Source organism: Dendrobates tinctorius, unplaced genomic scaffold, assembly GCF_039654945.1.
Source record: "Dendrobates tinctorius isolate UK_male_01 unplaced genomic scaffold, ASM3965494v1 ptg000155l, whole genome shotgun sequence".
NCBI lineage: Eukaryota > Metazoa > Chordata > Amphibia > Anura > Dendrobatidae > Dendrobates > Dendrobates tinctorius.
The window spans coordinates 3422614-3442050 of record NW_027361822.1 but is presented as its reverse complement, the minus strand read 5'-3'; the positions used below and the strand labels follow the sequence as shown (position 1 = coordinate 3442050).

Below are 19437 nucleotides of genomic sequence, written 5' to 3'. Positions count from 1 at the left end.
TGCAGTGCATTATGGTAGCTTTTGCAAAACATTATGGTAGTTTCCCTCCAGTTCATTTTCCCTCAGCCTGCATTCAGGAAGCATCTCATCTTTTCATCTCTCCTTGTGATTGCATCGCTGCTATGTACCCTTGCTTTCTGTAGCTAATTTCTGTCTTATTTAGCCTGGTTTGATCAGTCCTGCTCGCTGGTTAGCTACTAGTGTACAAATGTTCATTCACAGTGTACTTGTCATGATCCAGGGTGGATCTGACAGATTAAATGCACAAGTAACCTTTTTTTTTCCTGTGAGCTGTTTTGCTCATGGTTGGTTTTGCCCCCCGGTGGCCAGTATGGTCATTGCACTTGTGCTTAGAGATAGTTTTGCCCTGGTGGCCAGTATGGTCTTTGCACTGGTGTTTTTAGAAATAGTTTGCCCCCGGTGGTGGTTAGAGTAATTGCACGGGAATCACTAACAGGTGCGTTTGCTCTATAAAGGTGTGTCAGTAGTGCTCACTCACGTTGGTGATATTATTATTGTTGGGCTTTTCCAACGAGCCTGGGTGAAGGAAGGAGCTGGACGGGGAGCTGGAGGAGAGTCCAGGGCGGCTCATTCAGAGTCCTGTAGTGGCAGCTATGGTGTCAGCGAGGAGTTCGTGTAAAGCATGGTGGAGTGGCAGCTATGGTGTCAGTGAAGAATTCCTGCAAAGCTTGGTGGAGTGGCAGCTATGGTGTAGAGCTGCACTCAGTTTGCTGGACTCTGTTACTGAGAGCTGCACTTAGTTTGCTGGACTCGGTTGCTGGACAGCTGCACTCAGGTGCTGGACTCGGTTGCTCCAAGGCAGCACTCAGTGTTGGACGCTGTTGCTGTAAAGCTGCACCCAGGTGTTGGACACGGTAGAGTAAGATGCACTCAGGTGTTGGTCTCTGTTGCCAGGAGCAAGTGTATCAGAGCAAAGCTAAGTGTTTCCCTGTTTGTCACTTTTCCTCATGTTGGTGTTAGTGCAGCGGTGGGGCCAGTGCCTGCGCCACCCAGCTCCCTAGCAAGGGATAGGTGTAGGGTGTGCCAGGGCTACAGGTTCCTGAGCGGCGCCCGGTGCGGAATCGGCATAGGGATCGTTAGGAGTGTTAGGGACACTGACTCAGGGGAGTGCAGGAGGGCTCCACGTCCCCCGTTCCCTATCGCAGGGCCCTCCATTGTAAATGTTTCCCTATCCCCCTTTGTCTTGTTGCATTTGTTACCAGCCTGCTGGCCACGTCACACTGGACAATTACACGTGCCGTGTCCTGTTGTATTAGTTACCGGCCTCCTGGCCGTGTCACACAGGACGGGGCACGTGACAGTACTATGTATAATACGTATTCTACTGCCCCTGTACAGATTGTATGTATATTGTATTGATTTCAGTTTCACCGCTCCAATATATCAAGTTCAATAAAAGCACAGACTCAACCTACAGTCTCCTTATTGGATCCCGGTATAGCTACATGAATTCTGCTTCATTTAGTGAGGACAGAACAGTGAAACAGCGGCCATCCAGCTAGTGGGAATTCAGTGAAAAGACAGCCTTCCAGCTTGCAGGAACTAGTGAAACTGCAGACATCCACCTAGTGAGATTCAAGTCACCGGCTACACAGAGACTTAATACAGCAATCTCTGAACAGCCACGCATTCCCCAAAGACACCATGTCTCTCAAATCACACAGGACAAAATCTGTTAATTCTTTTTCCTTAAAGACTGTATCCATTAGCAGTGCGGTCGCCATTGCCCGCACAAATGCCGAAGCGGCCAAAATGCGAGCAAGCTTTGCTGTAGAAGAGATGGAACTTAAATTAGAGGAAGCACACCTAGAAGACCAAGAGAGAAGGTCACGCATAGAGAGAGAGGATCAAGAGAGAAGGTTACGCTTAGAAAGTGATGAGCAAGAGAGAAAGACGCAGTTAGAGAAGGCACGTGTGGATTCTGCCTTAGAGAGCCTAACAGCAAAAAGAGAAGCTGCCACAGCCATAGCAGTAGGCGAGTCGGTAGAAGTTGCACACAACACTGAGCTGCATAGCAGAAGCGGTGCCCCAAGCCTGGAGTTTCCACTGCAAGATTCGCCACAACGCACATCTCAGTATATTAATGAACTTCCTGATCCAAACTATAACCCTGAACCAGCATCGGAACAAGAACACAACATCTCCAGTGAAGAGAGCGAGAGTCATCATGAGGCTCAGCTCAAGGAAAACGTGGAGCAAAACAATTCTGCTAATAACCACCTTGCCCCTCACCAGGTAACCAATGTAAATCACCTTGCTGACACATCGCACGTCAGACCGAAGTAATATGACACCGACTGGCGCCACCCTGAACGCACCTCACATCACTATCAGAGCGGCCCTTCACCAGTTTACTCTGCTGACAACGGGTTCACAACAGAATTTGCTAAGTTCTTCACACGACATGAACTGGTTGCCAAGGGACTCATGAAATTCACTGACCAAGCTGAAGTTTAAATCCGCAGCAATTCCGCACAGCTTTTTTTTTTCCCATTGATTTACATTGTACTGTAAATCACAGTGCGTATCTGCAGCGTTTCTGTGCAGAAAAATCAGCTGCGGATCCGCAGCAAATCTGCATCGTGTGCACATAGCCTAATGGAGCAGGTGGAAAACTGCAGCAAAACCGAACAAAAGAAGCGACATGCTGCTTCTTTCTCCGCACCAAATCTGCGCGGAAAAATCTGCAGCATATGCACAGCGTTTTTGTTTTACATAGCCTTAAATGGTACTGTACATCACGTGCAGTTCTGCTGCAGCTCTGCAGGGCCAAATCTGCTGCAGAACTGCACAGATTCTGCACCGTGTGCATAGGACCTGAGAGCTTGTAAAGCTTCCTTCCAAAATATCACTAGAGACTTGGGTCTACAACACAGGGAAGAGATAGACCTCTTAGGCTATGTGCACACGGTGCGGATTCTGCAGTGGAATTTTCCGCGCATATTTTGCTAAATCTGCAGGTAAAATGACCTGCGTTTTACCTGCAGTTTTAGTGGTTTTAATACTGGAGCAGATGAAAAACTGCTGCAGAACTGCACAAAAGAAGTGACATGCTGCAGTTTTAAATCTGCACCAAATCTGTGCGGAAAAATCTGCAGCATGTGCACAGCGTTTTTTGTTTTACATAGCCTTAAATGGTACTGTACATCACGTGCAGTTCTGCAGGGCCAAATCTGCTGCAGAACTGCACCAGAATCTGCACCGTGTGCACATACCATTAGTGCGGATTTCCCCTGCAGTTTTCACCTGCAGATTTCTATAATGGAGCAGGTGGAAAACTGCAGCAAAACCGCACAAAAGAAGCGACATGCTGCTTCTTTCATTCCGTACCAAATCTGCGCAGAAAAATCTGCAGCATGTGCACAGCATTTTTTGTTTTACATAGCCTTAAATGGTACTGTACATCACGTGCAGTTCTGCTGCAGTTCTGCTGGGCCAAATCTGCTGCAGAACTGCACAGAATCTGCACCGTGTGCACAGGGCCTAAGTCAAATACCTGGGAGAAGAGTCAGTCAAACATGCAGTAAGGATCAGAGGCATTAATATAAACTGCCCTGAGACTGGCCTCAAAGAGATCGGGAAGAGGCTGGATGAGTGTTAGGCTAAGTGCAGACGTACTTTTTAGCCCTGCGGATTTTTCCACGCAGAATTGAAGAAAGCCGCAGGTCAATTGACCTGCATTTTGCCTGCGGATTTCTTCCTGTTTTCTTGCGGTTTTTGTGCGGTTTTCTCCCTGCGGATTTGGAGAATGGAGCAGGTGGAAAACCGCACAAAAGAAGTGACATGCTACATATTTTGAACCACAAGAAAATCGCGTGGAAAAATCTGCAGCGTCTGCACAGCGGGTTTTTTTTTCAATTGACTAACACGCTACTGTACATCACAATGCGGATATGCAACGTTTCTGCGCGGTAAAATCCACTGCGGATCCGCTGGATATCTGCATCGTGTGCACATGGCCTTACGGCTTAGCATAGGTAATAAAGAGAGCCTTGTTGAAAAGAATCAACGACTTTCCTAAAATATCTAACAAAGGTCTCCAGAGAGAACTAAGGCCTGTTTCACACTTCAGTTTTTTGTGTCAGTTAAAATCCGCCAAAATGGCGAAAAGCGGATCCGTTGCTAAACTGATGTGAACGGATGCCACCGGACCGTTTTTTTAACGGATCGGATGAAGAATTTTAAAGGAACCGTAGGAGAGAGAGAGAGGGAGAGATTTTTTTTTCCAGCCGCCAGAACAGACTATAGGGTTAAATTTCAGGCTGAGTGAAGTCTTTCGGGCATGCGCAGTGTGAAGTGCGGATCCTGTCGCCCGAAAAAACGTTACATGCTCCGTTCGGGCATGTCGTCAAGATCCACCGCTAATAAAACAAATGGGAAAAAACGGATCCGCCAAGCAAAATGGCGGATCCGTTTTTTTTTTGCAAAACGGCGGATCTTGACTGATGGACAAAAACTGATGTGTGAAACAGGCCTAAGTGACCTGCTAAAGGAAGTCCAAGTTGCCAAATGTGAAGATGACCTACAAGGACTTGCAATCCTTGACACAGCCAAAGGTGTTAACCCGATAGTCCAAAAGTTTCCCTACAATCTACAGGAGAGGTGGCTCACACATGGTTCCACGTACAAATGCTAACACAGCATTCCATTCCCTCCCTTCTCCGTTTTTGTAAACTTTATACTCCAACAAGCGAGAATTAGAAACGATCCCAGCTTTGACTTTGCAATGTCATATGCCACACCACCACCAGCTGCAAACCCACACAGAACGTCTGTGGCAGTGCACAAGACTTATTCTCCAGGTTCCAATTACAGGTCTGCTGGCTGCTACCAATCAGAGACAAAAATGCAAGACCCTGACAAGCAGTGCCCGCTCCATCAGAAACCTCATCCTCTCCTGAAATGCAGAGGCTTCAGAGGAAAATCTATGCCGGATCGCAGAAGCTTCCTGAAAGAGAACGATATCTGCTACAAGTGCTGCTCATCCACAACTCATCTCGCCAAGGATTGCAAGGTCAGCGTAAATTGCACAGAATGTGGTACCACAGATCATAACACTGCTCTAGACCCTGGCCCAGCTCCATGGAGTACACAAAACACGCCAGCTGACAGTGAGCATGGGGGAAGGAAAGGGACACTGATGCAGCTATGCCAGAGATCTCTTCACGATGTACTGAAGTCTGTAAAGAGACAATAGACAGTAAGTCCTGTTCAAAAATAAATATGCCTTGTCAGAGTGTACCCAAAGGGCCATAGAGACAAAGCTGTAAGACTGTATGCTATCTTGGATGATCAAAGTAATTGTTCCTGGCTAGATCAACATTCTTTGACCTATTCAACATCAAAGGGCCAAGCACCCCCTAGTCATTAAAGACATGTGCAGGTACTGTGACAACAGCAGGCAGGAAAGCTACTGACTACCAAATCGAGTCCTTAGACGGACAATTCTGCCTACCACTACCTACGATCATTGAGTGTAATCAGATCCCAGACAACAGATCTGAAATACCTACGCCAAATGTGGCAATCCATCTCGCTCACTTAAAACGCATAGCACACCTTATACCGGAACTTGACCATCAGACCCAGATAATCCTGCAGCTGGGAAGAGATATCCTATAGGTTCATAAAGTGAGAAGTCATATCAATGGACTCCACAATGCTCCTTATGCCCAAAAGCTAGACCTAGGATGGGTCATAATAGGAAACATATGCTTAGGACGCATGCAAGCCCCATCTTCTGTGACAAGCATGCTGACAAATGCATTAGAGAAAGGACGCTCATCTCTGTTTCAACCTTGTAACAATGAGTTCAATGTCAGAGAACTACCACACAGCATCCAACTGCCCAATTATCTAATAGACTTTGCTCATGACAGCAGTATAGTGTCAGGATGCTATGAGGATCAGTTAGGGTGCACAGTCTTCCAGAGAACTAAGCAAGACAACCAAGTGGCAATATCAGTAGAGGACAAGTTGTTCTTAGAGGTAATGGAAAAGGAACTTGGTAAAGATGAGACCAACAGCTGGATCGCACCTCTTCCCTTCAGAACCCACAGACCACGTCTACCGAACAGAAATCATCCATTAAAACGTTTCTCCTCTCTCAAACATAATCTCCAAAGGAAATCAGAGATGAAAGATCACTTTTTCTCCTTCATGTCAAAGATTTTTGAGAATTGTCATGCAGAGCCAGCTCCCACTCTCAAAGACTCTGAAGAATGCTGGTTCCTACCCATGCTTGGAGTATACCACTGTAAGAAACTGGGCCAAATTAGAGTGGTGTTTGACTCCGGTGCCAAGTTTGATGATATCTCCCTGAATGATGTCCTACTGACAGGACCAGACCTCAATAACAAACTGCTAGGAGTACTTATGCGCTTCCGTAAGGATTCCATTGCCTTCATCGCTGACATCCAGCAAATGTTCCATTGTTTCCTTGTGAGAGAGAGACAGGAACTTCCTAAGATTCTTCTGGTACAGAGACAATGATCCTGCTAAAGAAGTCACAGAGTATCGCATGAGAGTGCACATCTTTGGCAACAGTCCTTCACCTGCAGTCACCATTTATGGACTCAAAAGGTCTGCTCAAGAAGGAGAAACAGAATATGGATCAGATGTCAGACAATTCATAGATAAAGACTTTTATGTTGACGACTGTCTGAATGCCATGCCTTCAAATGAGACTGCCATCAGTCTTCTCAGAAGAGCCCAAGAGATGCTTGCTTGCTCGAACCTCAAGCTTCACAAAATAGCCTCAAACAGCCAAGAACTCATGAAAGCATTCCCTTCACAAGACTTGTGTAATGGTCTCAGAGACCTGGACTTGGGGTCAGACTCCACACCAATGCAACGCATCCTCGGGCTTCTCTGGAATCTACACTCAGACACTTTCACTTTTCAGGTCAGCCAGGAAGAAAAGCCTTTCACACGTAGAGGTGTCCTGTCTACCATTAACAGTCCCTTGGGTGTTGCAGCTCCTGTTACTATACAAGGCAAAGCCTTACTAAGAGACTTAACTAAGGAAACATCTGACTGGGATGCACCTCCGCCACCTGATAAGAGAATCAAGTGAGATATATGGAAGAACTCTTTAGCAGCCCTCTCCAACCTGAACGTGCCAAGACCATACACCTCTGTGCCATCTACAGAAATACAAAGCCAAACACTGTACGTATTTGCAGATGCTTTTGTCAAAGCAATTGCCGCTGTTGCCTATCTCAAAACTGTAGACTCCAAATGTCAGAGCCACATTGGGTTCATTATGGGGAAGGCCAAGCTTGCTCCACAACCAAAGCACACTATACCCAGGTTGGAGCTTTGAGCTGCAGTCTTAGCCATCAAGTTAGCAGAGTCCATCGCATCCGAGATGGATATCGACCTGACACAAGCCAAGTTCATCTCAGACAGCAAAGTAGTCCTTGGATATATCCACAATGAAACTAGTTGATTCTATGTTTACGTCAATAACAGGGTGCTACGAATTAGATCAGTTCATCCAAAACAGTGGCATCACATTCCCACAGACCAGAAGTCTGCAGATCATGCAACTAGAGCAGTTGACGCAAGTTGATTAGGAAGCACAACATGGCTCTCAGGACCAAAGCTATTGTACACTGAGGAACGTTTGAACTAGTAGAGAGGACTCAGTTGCTGAAATCCGACCGCAGGTGTCTACACTTCATACAGTGACCTCTGCTATCCAGCTTGGATCTCACAGGTTTGACAAATTTTCAAGTTGGAAGTCACTCATTCGAGCCATTACCTGCCTGACTCATATAGCTCGCTCATTCAAGACCACCAGAGCTTGTGACACAGAAAAATGTAAAGGTTGGCATCTTTACAAAAATACCTATGTTACCACCGACTTAGAATTTTCCAAAAACCACATCATCTTTACTTTTCAAAGAGAAACCTAGTTTGTGGAAACCCAATGTCTTATTAACAAAGCTCCAATACCAGCGAACAGCATATTGAGAATTCTTGACTCCACTCTTCTTCAAGAAGGAGCAGTGAGGCTTACACGCGAAAGCCTAATCACCTTCATGGCAGAAGTCGCAGTTATAATCAACGCAAGACCATTGGTTCCAGTCCCTAACAACCCCGAGGAACCCTTGTTATTGACTCCAGCTACCCTTCTCACCCAGAAAATGGGACTGTCCAGTGCCCCTCCAGGAGTATTGGATGCTAAGGACCTCTACAAGCGCCAAGACAGGTACAAAGTCTTGCAAACACATTCTGGGACAGGTGGCGCAAACAGTATTTGTCTACCCTGCAGCCAGGGAGTGTTCTGTCTCCGACATTCAATTTATAATCTCTGATTTGTTTGTTAATATTTGCTGTAATTTACATAGACTGTATTTGTTTTCAGTGTTTTGGCTCCCTCTAGTGACCAGTGTTATATTCGCAGTCTTCTGATTGTTTTACTTTCACTTTGATGCCTGAGTCTTTCCCTCCTTTTACAGTGCATTATGGTAGCTTTTGCAAAGCATTATGGTAGTTTCCCTCCAGTTCCTCCATTTACCTTCAGCTCGCATTCAGGAAGCATCTCATCTTTTCATCTCCCCTTGTGATTGCATCGCCGCTATGTACCCATGCTTTCTGTAGCTAATTTCTGTCTTATTTAGCCTGGTTTGATCAGTCCTGCGCCCTTGTTAGCTACTAGTGTACAAACATTTATTCACAGTGTACTATGTATAATATGTATTCTACTGCCCCTGTACTGATTGTATGTATATTGTATTGTTTTTAGTTCCACCGCTCCAATATATCAAGTTCAATAAAAGCACAGACTTAACCTACAGTCTCCTTATTGGACCCCGTTATAGCGGATTAGCTGCCTGTATAGCTACATGAATTCTGCTTCATTTAGTGAGGACAGAACAGTGACAATTATTTTTTGAAATGTGGAGACTCCAAGTTGGATCTCCATCTGGTGGGTTGCCTGTTGCAGTAGGGCTCCCAGACAGATAGTCCTGCACTTACTTTCAGTCAACTACATGTGTTACTTTCCTTACATTTTTCTATCAATAGTACTGTATGAAACTGTTGTTTGTGCCATCCAAGTATGGCTGGAATAAAAAAAAAATTGAGGTGTTCCATGAAGTATCAAGTCTCCCAGCTAAGAAGGCTTACACAGCACCCTTAACAACTAGGTCCTCATTGAAACTTCAGTTCCAAGCTGTAAATGCTGAGTCACATCCTGATAACTCATGCAAGGCCCATGGCTGACTGCTTGTGTGCCATTATAACAGGTTCTACTATGGGTCAGTTTATCGCACTTTTCATGGTGTCTGCCTCTAATTTTAGCTTTTTGGGAAGCTTCTTGCCCCCCCCCCTAAGGAGTTGTCTATACGTTTGGTTTTGCCTTCCATAGAATTCTAGTGAGATTCAAATACATTCGCTAAATCCGAACCGAATCTTGTAGGGTTCTCTTATCTCTAGTCAGTAACAGATAACGATAGAACATTAACCCCCTTGGTGACCAAGCCAATTTTTACAATTCTTTCCAGGGTCACTTTATGCGGTTATAGCTCTGGAACATTTCAACAGATCCCACTGATTCTGTGACTGTTTTTTTGTGACATATTCCACTTCATGTTAGTGGTAAAATTTCTTCTATATGACTTGCGTTTATTTATGAAAAAAATGGAAATTTGGCAAACATTTTGAAAATTGTGCAATTTTCAAACTTGTAATTTTTGTGCCCTTAAATCAGAGTCATATCGCATAAAATAGTTAATAAATAACTGTTACAGAAGCCCCCAGCACCCCGAATAGGAGATGCATGTATGATAGTTGTAATGTGAGATGTATGCCCTTAATGCAGCAATCAACCGGCTGCCCCCCTGGGCAGAGGTAAATGAGATATCCCACTTCTGACCTCCCCCCACCTTTGTAAATACCACGGCTATTGTAATGTACATCTGGCATCTTAATTGGAGCCTGTTATCTACTGACCCAACACATATTGATTGTCCTGCCCTCTGTATGTATATATATTCTGAGACCGATGAGTAAAATGTTGACACACTGGGAATACGTGGAGAAGCAGTGATCTTTTATATGTTCCCATGTTACAAAGCCTTTCCAGCCAGCGTCCTTCATCCAGAAGTGAGGAAAAGCAGAGTGGACCTCCTGAGAAACACAGGGTGTTAATGTGAAGCGGTATTACAGCACAGAAGACCCCGTTACACTGGTGGCAGACAGCGGGATATGATACCCCGTCTATAGGAGTAAAGGACTGAATTGAAAACAACTACCAGAAGTTAAAGAGGAATACATTAAAAGACCCGGTGGAAGCTCGAGGGTTAATCGCCAGCAACAAAACAAAAGCGGATTTGATAGCAGCCATCATGGAACACGACAGTGCAGCGCCCCCCAATGTGAACGTGGAAGAGACTGAATTCCAGAGGGAGGTAAAGAGCAGACTGGCGTTCTATGGCCCAAATCCTGCAGTAGAGATCGTACGAGACGTGATGGCTGATGTGCGTACTGATCTGAAGGAAAAAATGGCAGAGCGGACCAGGATAGAGCTAGCCAAGATGGAGATGGCAAAGCGGACCAAAATAGAGCTAGCCAAGATAGAGCTAGCCAAGATGGAGGTGGCAGAGCAGAGAGTCAGCGAGCAGGGGGAGCTCTGGCCTCCGCCCAGGTACTGTCAGCAGTAAGCCAAAAAAAAATCCAGTATAATGCCTTCTGACAGTTGGGGGAGGCAGAGGAAGACATTGATGGCTTTCTGCAGGACTTTGAGCGGCAGTGTGCCCTTCATCAAGTGAAGCCGGAGTATTGGGTTCAGGTTCTGGCCAGCAAGCTGACAGGCTGGGCAGCAGACACCTATCGCATGGTACCTGATGAGAACTGTATGGACTATGAGCGGGTCAAAGAAGTGATCTTGGCCCAGTATGCGCTGACACCAGAGGCATACCGCCAAAAGTTCCACGGACTTATAAAACAGGTAACAGATACCCACGCTGAATGGGCCTGTAAACTACGGCAGTCACTGCTACAGTGGGTACAAGGGAGCCAAGCAACCACTAAGGAGGACGTCCTCCAGCTCTTCTTGTTAGATCGATTCTTTACTGGACTAAACCCCGAGACACAAGAATGGCTTCGGAACAGATGGCCAATGACTCTTGAGGAGGCCGCTTGTCTGGCCAATGAACATCATGATGCCAGGAGGTCTCAGTTGTCAGGATCAAAGACTGTCACTAGGGGCCCTCCCATGGGTCTGGAGGCCCCTAAACCACAGAAGATTGTCGGGGGACCAGCTGATACCCCTGCTCACCAGAGTCCCCCTGGGGTGCGATGCCACACCTGCCATCAACTGGGCCACCTGCAAAGACAATGTCCCAACCAGACTCAGCGTACCCAGTGGCCAAAAGCGGGAACGGCTACCGTCAACCGGGCTGCTGTACACTACCAGGGCGAAGCTGACCCGGCAATGGGGGCTATGACTAATCCGGGGATGAAAGAGATGGAGGAAGTGCTGCATTAATTAGACCCCATGCAGGCAGCCCGGGCAGATAATCGACAACAGCATCGACAGGCGGTGTGGGTTAATGGGAAATGTATGCAGGGACTAAGAAATTCCGGAGCAACTTTGACGTGTCAGAGACACCGCACTACACTTGCTCATAGAGCCAGTGCGCGTGTCCTGAGTACAGAAGCAGTGCTAAGAGTTACCTGGGGAGCAGGGCAGCAGAGGTGACAATGCGTGCTACAAGCTAATAGTGTCAGGGTCCAGTCAGCGCTGGAAAGTAAGGAGGCACGGGACCTGCGGACACTGACAATGAACAAGCTTGCACGGGACCTATGGTCATGTGACTGCAAGGGGGTGTGGCTTAGCGTCCTGCTTTCAGATATGACAGTACAACTCAGAGTCAGGCAAAACGGAGGTCACAACAGTACGGGCAAACGGAGTACAGGAGGGACAAACAGACGGGAGGTCAGACAAAGCCAAAGGTCATACACAGGATCACAGTACAGTACCAGGGATGAGACAGAGCGGATAATCAGGGCCAAGCAGAGATCAAAACCAAACAGACATAGGAGGTACCAGGCAGAATCCAAAGCGATATCCAGGGAACAGACCGAGTCATACACAGAGAATCAAGCAACCAGAACACAGCACTAACACACTCAGGGGTCACCACACAATGCCAAGGGCAAGAGTATAACTGACAGGGATGGGAGCGTCCTGAGGCTATAAGAAGCCTCCCCCAGAACCAGGGAGAGGCCACAATCATAGCCCCAGGTGTGCAGGTAAGCCTGCATCAGGATCACAACCTTTAACCCCAGAAATGCCAGTCATCAGCACTGGTTCCAAACATTAACCCCACGTGTGCAAGTCAAACCCGCACTGAGATCATGACATGACCCTTGTGAAGCCTCATCTCGTCCGGGACCAAGAGAAGATGGACCGGACAGTGGCCGTCCGTGTAGCAGGGGGGAGCCATACATCGACTGCCCACTGCCAGGATTCACCTGAACTGGGGAGTCGGGGATGGCCTTGTTGAGGTCGGCCTGATGGAGGATTTGCCTGCAGACGTCTTGCTGGGAAATGACTTGGGGCTCATGTTGTCTGCATTCTCGGTCGCCCCTCTGGCTGAGACCTATCCTGTGACCACCCGGAGACAAGCTCGAGCTGCGGAGGCGGAATCACTCTCAGAGGAGGCCCAGGTAAGACACCTCAGCCCTACACGTATTCCCATAGCCAGACACATTTCTTGGGCCACCCCAGCTGAGTTTAAAAGGGAGGTACTTGAGGATCCCTCATTACAGGGGTATCGTGGGAAGGCACAGGAGGGGAGAGGAGTACTGGAAGGGGAACAGTTTGTATGGCATCAGGGACTCCTCTACCGGGTTACAGAGCTGCACCACACAGGGACGAGCACCACTATAAAACGACAGCTGGTAGTTCCCAAGAAGTATAGGCAGGAGATACTGCGAATCTCTCATGACATATCCTTATCCGGGCACCTCGGCGTCAGTCGCACCAGGCATCGTCTGACACAAAACTTATCTCGGACCAGGGTACCCAGTTTACAGAAGAGGTGACCAACCAACTGTGGAAGCTGTGCGGCGTAAAGTCCTTTAGAAGCGCCCTGTACCACCCGCAAACCAATGGGTTGTGTGAACGTTTTAACGAAACATTAAAACAACTCATTGGGACTTTTACCAGGACCTACAGGGACAGGGAGAAATTCTTGCCACACCTCCTGTTTGCCTATCAGGAGGTGCCCCAAGAATCCACGGGGTTCTCCCCATTTGAACTGTTATACGGTAGGCGGGTCAGGGGACCCCTAGACTTGCGAGAACACTGGGAAGGGGAGGGAACCATAGAAGGGATACCTATTGTGCCCTATGTGCTGGAATTCTGGGACCGCCTACAGGAGCTGACTCAGGCTGTACGTGGGAACATGCAGGCGGCCCAACGGTGCCAGCGCGTATGGTAAGATCGGAGGGCCAGAGAACGCACCTTTGAGATAGGACAGAAGGTCCTGGTGATAGAACCAACTAGGCAGAACAAGTTCAAAGCTGCATGGCAGGGGCCCTACCAGGTAGTGGGGAAAATAGCTGACACCGCCTACAATGTCACCGATTGTAACGACCCCAGGGATATCCGCATGTTCCACGTGAATATGCTGAAGCCCTACCGGGAGCGCCCTGAAGAGGGAGTGGCACCTCGGTGTCAGTCGCACCAAGCATCGTCTGACACAAAACTTCTTTTGGCCGGGGGTATCCTATGATGTTCGTCAGTACTGCCAGACCTGTGACAGTAGCTAGCGCATTGGCAAAGGGGAAATCACTGCAAGGTCAAACTACACCCCCTCCCCATTATGAAGGAGCCATTTAGCCTAGTAGCGGTCGATCTGATAGGGCCGTTAGCCAAACCCAGTCCGTCAGGGAAAAAGTATATATTGATAGTGGTAGATTATGCCACACGCTATCCAGAGGCAGTTGCATTACCTAACATACTGGCAGAGACAGTGGCGGCTGCCCTGCTCCAGGTTCTCTCACGGGTTGGATTTCCCCGGGAGGTTATCTCGGACCAGGGTACCCAGTTTACAGCAGAGGTGACCAACCAACTGTGGAAGCTGTGCGGCGTAAAGTCCATTAGAAGCGCCCTGTACCACACGCAAACCAATGGGTTGTGTGAACATTTTAACGAAACATTAAAACAACTCATTGGGACTTTTACCAGGACCTACAGGGACAGGGAGAAATTCTTGCCACACCTCCTGTTTGCCTATCAGGAGGTGCCCCAAGAATCCACGGGGTTCTCCCCATTTGAACTGTTATACGGTAGGCGGGTCAGGGGACCCCTAGACTTGCGAGAACACTGGGAAGGGGAGGGAACCATAGAAGGGATACCTATTGTGCCCTATGTGCTGGAATTCTGGGACCGCCTACAGGAGCTGACTCAGGCTGTACGTGGGAACATGCAGGCGGCCCAACGGCGCCAGCGCGTATGGTACGATCGGAGGGCCAGAGAACGCACCTTTGAGATAGGACAGAAGGTCCTGGTGTTAGAACCAACTAGGCAGAACAAGTTCAAAGCTGCATGGCAGGGGCCCTACCAGGTAGTGGGGAAAATAGCTGACACCGCCTACAATGTCACCGATTGTAACGACCCCAGGGTTATCCGCATGTTCCACGTGAATATGCTGAAGCCCTACCGGGAGCGTCCTGAAGAGGTAGTGGCCATCTGTGCACCCGAAGCAAAGGATTTAGCAGGACTCCCCTTGCCTGATGTCTTAGGGGAGAGGACTCAGTCTAAAACATGGGACCAGGTACACTTGGGAGAAAACTTAGGGCCCCGGGAGAGACAGCAGGCGGAGGCGTTGTTGAGGCAGCGACAGAGAATGTTTTCAGAGAGAACGGGATACACCCGCCTGGCACAACACAAGCTTGAGACCCAGGATCAGACCCCTCTGAGACAACCCCCCTTCCGCGTCCCTGAGTCTGTACGAGAAGGGATGCGACAAGAGATACAAGAAATGTTGCATTTAGGGGTCATTGAAGTCAGATAGTCCCTGGGCATCTCCCGTAGTGTTAGTGCCCAAGAAGGATGGGACTACCCGGTTTTGTGTAGACTATCGAAAGCTAAATGAGAAAACGGTGATGGATGTGTATCCCATGCCGCATGTGGATGAGTTGTTAGACCGGCTGGCGGGGGCAAAGTATTTGACCACCATCGATCTATGCAAAGGCTATTGGCTGATCCCCCTAAGTCCTGATGCTATTTCCAAGTCTGCATTTGTCACCCCGTTCAGCTTATTCCAGTTTCGAGTTATGCCATTCGGGATGAAGAATGCGACCATCCAGAGGCTTGCTGACCGGCTTCTGGATGGTCTCCAGGACTATGCTTGTGCCTACCTGGATGACATCGCCATCTACAGCGTGACATGGGATGAGCATCTAAATCACCTAGAGACAGTATTGGACAGGATCCACAAGGCCGGAATCACCTTAAACCCCAACAAGTGTCACGTGGGCAAAGCAGAGGTTCAGTATTTAGGACATTGGGTGGGAAGTGGGAAACAGCGACCAGAACCAGCCAAGATTGAGGCCATAGCCAAATGGCCCACCCCACGCACTAAAACCCAGGTCATGGAGTTTCTAGGGACAGCTGGGTATTATAGGAAATGTGTGCCCAATTCCAGCAGCATAGCCAAGCCCCTCACTAATCTGACCCGTAAAAACTTCCCCGCCAGGTAACCTGGACCCCCGAGTGTGAGGAAGACTTCCGCCAGCTAAAGGATGCCCTCACAAATACCCCGGTATTGGCCGCACCCGATCCAACTAAACATTTCCTGGTTCACACAGACGCTTCTATGTTTGGATTGGTGGCAGTACTGAGCCAAGTCGGGCCGGATGGTCAAGACCACCCGGTAGCTTACCTGAGTCGGAAACTACTGCCCCGCGAAGTAAGCTATGCGGCCATCGAGAAGGAGTGCCTGGCAGTAGTATGGGTACTCAAGAAGTTACAACCATATTTGTATGGACGACAGTTTTCAGTCCTAACAGACCATAATCCCCTAGTGTGGCTTAATCGGGTCTCTGGAGACAACGCCAGATTACTGCGGTGGAGTTTAGCCCTACAACCTCTAGACTTCACCATCCACTACAGACCCGGCAAACAAAATGGTAACGCCGATGGACTAAGTCGACAAACGGAACTTGTACCAACCCCATAAACTTCGGTCATCCCCAAGCCGATCCGTTAAGGATCAGACTGTGTATGCCGATCGCGTTGCTGAAAAGGGGGAGCCATGTTACAGAACCCCCCAGCACCCCGAATAGGAGATGCATGTATGATAGTTGTAATGTGAGATGTATGCCCTTAATGCAGCAATCGACCGGCTGCCCCCCTGGGCAGAGGTAAACGAGATATCCCACTTCTGACCTCCCCCCACCTTTGTAAATACCACGGCTATTGTAATGTACGTCTGGCATCTTAATTGGAGCCTGTTATCTACTGGCCCAACACATATTGATTGTCCTGCCCTATGTATGTATATATATTCTGAGACCGATGAGTAAAATGTTGACACACTGGAAATACGTGGAGAAGCAGTGATCTTTTATATGTTCCCATGTTACAAAGCCTTTCCAGCCAGCGTCCTTCATCCAGAAGTGAGGAAAAGCAGAGTGGACCTCCTGAGAAACACAGGGTGTTAATGTGAAGCGGCATTACAGCACAGAAGACCCCGTTACACTGGTGGCAGACAGCGGGATATGATACCCCGTCTATAGGAGTAAAGGACTGAATTGAAAACAACTACCAGAAGTTAAAGAGGAATACATTAAAAGACCCGGTGGAAGCTCGAGGGTTAATCGCCAGCAACAAAACAAAAGCGGATTTGATAGCAGCCATCATGGAACACGACAGTGCAGCGCCCCCCAATGTGAACGTGGAAGAGACTGAATTCCAGAGGGAGGTAAAGAGCAGACTGGCGTTCTATGGCCCAAATCCTGCAGTAGAGATCGTACGAGACGTGATGGCTGATGTGCGTGTGGAAATACGTGGAGAAGCAGTGATCTTTTATATGTTCCCATGTTACAAAGTGTTTCGAGCCAGCGTCCTTCATCCAGAAGTGAGAAAAAGCAGAGTGGACATCCTGAGAGACACGGGGCGTGTTAATGTAAAGAGGTATTACAGCACAGAAGACCCCGTTACAATAACATTTCCCACATGTCTACTTTAAATCAGCGCAATTTTGGAAACATAATTTTTGTTAGGATATGGGTTAAAAGTTGACCAGCGATTTCTCATTTTTCCAACAAAATTTACAAAACCATTTTTTTAGGGACCACCTCACATTTGAAGTGAGTTTGGGGGAGGGGTCAATATAACAGAAAGTACCCAAAAGTAACACCATTATAAAAACTGCACCCCTTAAGCTGCGTAAAACCACATTCAAGAAGCTTATTAATCCTTCAGGTGCTTCACGAGAACTAAAGCAATGTGGAAGGAAAAAATGAACATTTTACTTTTTTCACAAAAAATTTACTTTGGAACCAAACTTTTTTATTTTCACAAGGGTATCAGGAGAAAATGACACACCCTGTTATGTAACTTTACAATTTTGTTTATTTGCATTATATACCCCAATAATAATTGTTGTGCAATTTCTCCTGAGTACGCTGATACCCCGTATGAGGGGGAAAGTCACTGTTTGGGCGCATGACAGGGCTCAGAAGAGAGGGAGCACCATTTGACTTCTTGAACACAAAATTGTCTGGAATCAATGGCAAGCGCCATGTCGCGTTTGGAGACCCACTGATGTACCTAAACATTTGAAACCCCTCAATTCTAACTCCAACCCTAACACAGCCCTAACTCAAACACACCCCTAAACCCTAATAACAATCCTAACACCAACACTACCCTAACCCCAACACCACAGCCCTAACCCCAACACAACCCTAAGCCCAACCCTAGCATCAACCCTAACCCTAGCTCCAACTCTAACCATAGCTCTAACCCTATCCTCAACCCTAACCCTAGCCCATCCCTAACCCTAGTTCTAACCTTAGCCCCAACCTAACTCTAGCTCTAACCCCAACCCTAACCCAACCCTAGCTCAAACCCTAGCCCAATCCTAACCCTAGCCCAACCCTAGCTCTAACCCCAACCTTGACCCTAGCCCCAACCCTAACTATAATCCCAACCATAACCCTAACATTAGCCCCAACCCTAATGGAAATAAATGCATCTTTTTATTTTATTATTTTTACCTAACTAAGGGGGTGATAAAGGGGGGTTCGATTTATTATTTTCTTTATTTTGATCAATGTGATAGGGGCCATCCCAGTAATCAAAATGAACCAATAGAAAAAATCTATTGTTGACAGGTGCCGGCCAGCAGATCTCGGTGGGCGCACTGCTCATGCGCCCGCCATTTTCTTCCCAGAAGATGATGCCAACTGCCGGGGGACAGGAGGGTCTAGGGACACAGGAGGTACCGGGGGGCTCGGGGGACCCCATTTCTCTCTCTTCTGATGTGCTAGATCATATCAGAGGAGAGAGAAACAAATGGTAAATTGAACTTTTTTTTTGCGGTCGTCATTATTCGGTGCAACACTGGGGACGGTAAAAGCAAACCCGAATCATGTTCTTTGGCTACCCCCCGGTGGCTGAGACCCTGGAGATTTTCCAACACTGGGGGACGCTATAACCTTTACCTCAGCGCCACTAAAAAGAGGCGCTGAGGATTAAATACCCTTAACTGCCACCGTTGAAAAGCGTATCAGCAGTCGTTAAGGGGTTAATATCTCCTGACAGTGACAATATGGAGCGGGCAATGGCCATAATGGAGACTGTACAGTAACAGAGCAGCGAGCGCCGTCAGGAGGGAAGTGACCCAATGTAATCCAATACAGACAGAGACCCTGATATAGCGACAGAGACGGGAACACGTTCTGTCTCCAGGAATGGGACCGCAGCACTGAGGGGGTTAATGCCCCCTGTGCAACCCAGTAATGGGGAATCTCCAGCACCTACCTCCTCCTGCAGAGCCGCACACCACATATATGGCTGCTCTGTGCGCACAGGACCTGGGATGAGGTCACAGGAGGGGAGGAGCCATTCTAAGGGTTTGCAGGAAATGATGTGTAACATGTGACATTACTCCAGACTCCTCCCCTGCTGTGACCTCATCACAGGTCCTGTAGGAACAGAACAGCCATATATATGGTGTAGTGTCTCCCCTCACTAAAAATAATAATTTTATTTCTATAGCGCCGACATATTCTGCAGCACTTTACATTATAGAGGGGACTTGTACAGACAATAGACATTACAGCATAACAATAATCACATAAACAACACTACCATACCTCCCAACTTTATAAGAAGGGAAAGAGGGACAAAGTTTGCAGCGCGCACAAATTTTAGGCCACGCACCA

The 19437-nt window shown here is 47.7% G+C and overlaps 1 protein-coding gene across 1 annotated transcript in view; it reads right to left on the bottom strand.

The window, feature by feature from the left end:
• Nucleotides 1-19085, bottom strand: part of LOC141050973 (uncharacterized) — a 72990-nt gene extending 53905 nt beyond the window's left edge. The window contains exon 1 of the mRNA XM_073547737.1: nt 19034-19085. The gene's annotated coding sequence lies outside the window, so the exon portion shown is untranslated. The remainder of the gene's footprint in view (nt 1-19033) is intronic.
• Between the last annotated feature and the right edge of the window lie 352 nt (nt 19086-19437).